Here is a 4,369-nt window from a genome sequence, read left to right as displayed (position 1 = left end):
ACCCAACAGTTGATTAGTAACGAAGTTAGGTTGTTATTATTATTATGTTTACACGTGATAGTTAACACCCAACAGTTGATTAGTAACGAAGTTAGGTTGTTATTATTATTATATTTACACGTGATAGTTAACACCCAACAGTTGATTAGTAACGAAGTTAGGTTGTTATTATTATTATGTTTACACGTGATAGTTAACACCCAACAGTTGATTAGTAACGAAGTTAGGTTATTATTATTATATTTACACGTGATAGTTAACATCCAACAGTTGATTAGTAACGAAGTTAGGTTATTATTATTATATTTACACGTGATAGTTAACATCCAACAGTTGATTAGTAACGAAGTTAGGTTATTATTATTATATTCACATGTGATAATTAACATCCAACAGTTGATTAGTAACGAAGTTAGGTTATTATTATTATTATGTTTACACGTGATAGTTAACACCTAACAGTTGATTAGTAACGAAGTTAGGTTGTTATTATTATTATATTTACACGTGATAGTTAACACCCAACAGTTGATTAGTAACGAAGTTAGGTTATGATTATTATAATCACATGTGATAGTTAACACCTAACAGTTGATTAGTAACGAAGTTGGGTTATTATTATTATATTTACACGTGATAGATAACACCTAACAGTTGATTAGTAACGAAGTTAGGTTATTATTATTATATTCACATGTGATAATTAACATCCAACAGTTGATTAGTAACGAAGTTAGGTTGTTATTATTATTATATTTACACGTGATAGTTAACACCAACAGTTGATTAGTAACGAAGTTAGGTTATTATTATTATATTTACACGTGATAGTTAACACCAACAGTTGATTAGTAACAAAGTAGGGTCTAACATTTAGTCAGGTTATTGCTCTAGCCACATGTTATTGTTAAATAAACGGTGATTACCGTGACGTATATCTAGAGATTACTAACTTGACTATGTTTTAAACCGTTGATCGACAGAGTTCCTCAAAGTATTCAATGATTAAAATCATAAGTCACTTTCTAGTGTAAACTTTAATACTAGTTCCGGTTTTGTTTTGTTATTATAAAGTCAGTCAGTTAATTAAACGCTATATATTTGTATTCTATTGTATTCTCCTTTCAACAGACTGATCACATAGAAATACATAGGTGCTGTGTTCGGCGACTTGACCGTTATGTCTTCGTATGAAATAGCACGAATACCCGTTTCATTCTCCAGCTGCTTTATGTATGCGACGGTTGAACGAGGAAGGTGGTATAACTGGAAGCCTTCTTTTGGTGAGCCATATCCTGTTGGCCAAATTTCCAGATGCATATATTTTTTTGGTTATGTTATGTACTGTTGCCTGTGGTACATGGACGGCTTTGCCACTGACCTTTGTGTTCGTGAATTCTCACTTCACTTATCACAGCCGGTGTACGACTTATTAGAGGTCCTTTTCTGGATGGTCCTGGTGGCTCAAGTTAGTCCATATTATTTTGCTTTACAGTGCCATTAAGTACAAGGGAAATCCTCGTCGTGGAACTTCTAAATCCCCGAAATGAAAGCATCTTTATAATCTGAATGTATGTATATTTTACGTCGGAAGGGACTGCTACACACTTTTCTCAAAGCTATCAATGTTCGGTAGCATCACACTACCTACAAAACGCCAAACAATGTCAAAATGTATTTCTGATACATACTCTTCATCTGGGACTTTATATTTTCTGTTGTTGTCGCGTGAAGTGCTGATTTATTTAACATAACGTACTAAGTCTTTTATATAATTTAGGATCCAAACGAGACAGTCACAGATGTGTATTACAAATATATTATTGTTCAGTTTCGTTTTGAGTTATTTTTTGTTTTGAACACAGCAGCTAGAAACAGGCCATGACTATCGATTGTAATTAAAAATTTACATATAAGCTTGGAAACGTTTACTATATTCACAATAAGTTCTTTAATGCAGAAAACAGAATCCTACACTGAATAAATTGAGCTGACCTTTTTCTTGATAACTATTAAGGTTTTGATAATAATACATAATCTAACAGAATTCCGTTTCTAACTATGGCATATATGAAAGTTGACAATCATGTAGACGTAATGATATAGACTTACATCGTTAATAATCAAGGTTTGAATGTTAACAATAAAGTAACATATAATAATATTATAGTACAATAACACTAAGTTTTTGTCTGTCCTGAAAATGCGCGCGCAATTCATTTCAACGAATGTAAATATACTTTAGTAGACGTTTTGTACAACAACATATTAAAAGCTTATCAAAGTTTTAGAAAGGTCTAACGTTAGGTCGTAGAATAATATTATAAGTTTATTTATCAAAATAATTAAGTACGGTAAAGGTTAGCTCTAACAAAACTAAAGGAAAAAGCGTACACAAGTTACAGTGATAATTTATCGGAAATGGCCGTATTTAATAAAGGCCTAAGACAAGAGGACTTATAAATTTGGGTGTCTGCGATTAGAATTGTTTTGTATCATTCTAGAAACCCCATATTTAAAGAAATGCTGTTGCAATAAAGATACTAATTTGACCACAAATGTTTTGCGGGTCTCTGCTAGTAACCTGATATTTTGCTAAACATCGCCTACTTTTCAGTAATAACGTGTAGATATAGCACTAACCTGGTTTCGATATGTGCACCACCTATTAACAACAGCAATAACTAGAATTCGTTGTTAATGAAAATAAGTTGTTGTCATCTGCTGTAAGCCCACTGAGATGTCGATAAATAAAATTGGTTCTTTCTGAATCCTTGTCGGGAGTCATCTTTTATGATATCAGCAGGTTTAACCACTTAATCTTCCTATTATTCTTCAGCAAAGTAACTGTTCAACTGAAAACCTCCTAGTAACAGATAGGCCCTGTACGCTTTCAACTACTTTTAATCTTTGGAAATTCTGATAGATGAATCCTACTTTAAATCAATACATGACACAAGTAATAAACTTTGTTGGAGTAGTGACAAAAATTACAGTTTTAAAATAAAGTAACTATCATTAAAACGTTCTGAACTTTTCGTCTATTTAATCCTCAAGTCATTCAAATTTCAATATAATATATATAGAAATATCACACACACATATATATATATATAACATAATAATATTAAGTTCAATCAATAAACTTGATAAAGTAAAATTATTTATTGCTTTTGGACAACGTAACACAGCGATATCTTCTCACTTCCTATCTGAGATTATGATGAATTTGGTCTTCCTTTTTCTACATAACACCTACTCCATCTTATCATCCGCGCGCAGCAGTCACTGTCGTAAGAAAATCCGAAGGAGGTTTATTTTTGCGCACAAGATTGTTCACGCGTTAATCATATAGATCCGAATTTCCTATTGATTTCCTTGAAAGAGTTGTAGCAGTTTTTGTTTGTTTGTTTCACCTTTCATGAACAGCTCAGTCACTTGGTGATGACGCAAACACGGTCTTTGTGTACACATATCATAGAGTTTAACATAATTGTGCCATTAAACCTGCCTTCACACGCTTGTGCATTGACGTCATCCAATCCACAAAGCATTGAAGATAAATCTTGAGCTATGAGAATTTATAATTTCATATACTTTTCAGACACAAAAATTAGGCGTTCATCTGATACATAGAACTAAAGGTATTCATTTTGCGTCAAAGTTATATTTTGAAAACATTTCATTATTAACATAGTATTATAATTTTGATAAACTTAATTAACAATCATAAATTTACTTGTCTTACTGCCTCACTTTTCTGCATCAACGAAAACCTGAAATGAGAAGTGAAATTACTAATTTCTTAATTAAGGTGACAATTCTTTAGTAAGTTTTGTATCCGTTTTATGGAATATGATATCACTTGTACAAGGTTAGAAACATGGATTAAAACTTTATGGTCAACTTTTCTTTTTTTTTTACTGTTCTTTCCTGGACTGAAGCGTAACTAGTAATACATTATGATTTTTTTCCCACAGATATTTATTGATCAAACCCGATGTTTCTTTGTTGTAACTCGCTACTCTCCAGTCGTTTCAACAACCAGATTTATATTTTTTTTTAAACTCAAGCTGTTATTTGAAATATTAGAAATTTTTACGGAAATGTTCGAAAATAAGATTGTAGGTTTTCTATCTTTTCAAAAAAAGATTAAAAATAAGAATTTACGAAATCCCGAAGTGCGTCTTTTCAAGGACCTTATATCAAGTCAGTCCTTCCAGTTTGACTTCAAACGATCAGATAATCCCAGTTATAGCTTAACATGGTGTTACGACAGCGGGGGTCACGTGACGCTAGTAACACGTCATATTCTCGAACGTTCACGTCTCTTCCTGAAGTCTCGAGAGGCTACTAGATATGCGGTAGT

The 4,369-nt window shown here is 32.2% G+C and overlaps 1 long non-coding RNA gene across 1 annotated transcript in view; it reads left to right on the top strand.

The window, feature by feature from the left end:
* The first annotated feature begins 1,116 nt into the window (after nt 1–1,116).
* Nucleotides 1,117–4,369, top strand: part of LOC111089838 — a 6,517-nt gene continuing 3,264 nt past the window's right edge. The window contains exon 1 of the long non-coding RNA XR_002614002.1: nt 1,117–1,283. This is a non-coding gene — a long non-coding RNA (uncharacterized LOC111089838). The remainder of the gene's footprint in view (nt 1,284–4,369) is intronic.

Source organism: Limulus polyphemus, unplaced genomic scaffold (genome assembly GCF_000517525.1).
Source record: "Limulus polyphemus unplaced genomic scaffold, Limulus_polyphemus-2.1.2 Scaffold7547, whole genome shotgun sequence".
NCBI lineage: Eukaryota > Metazoa > Arthropoda > Merostomata > Xiphosura > Limulidae > Limulus > Limulus polyphemus.
Note: the sequence above shows the minus strand (reverse complement) of the source record. Positions and strands in the feature narration are given on the sequence as shown.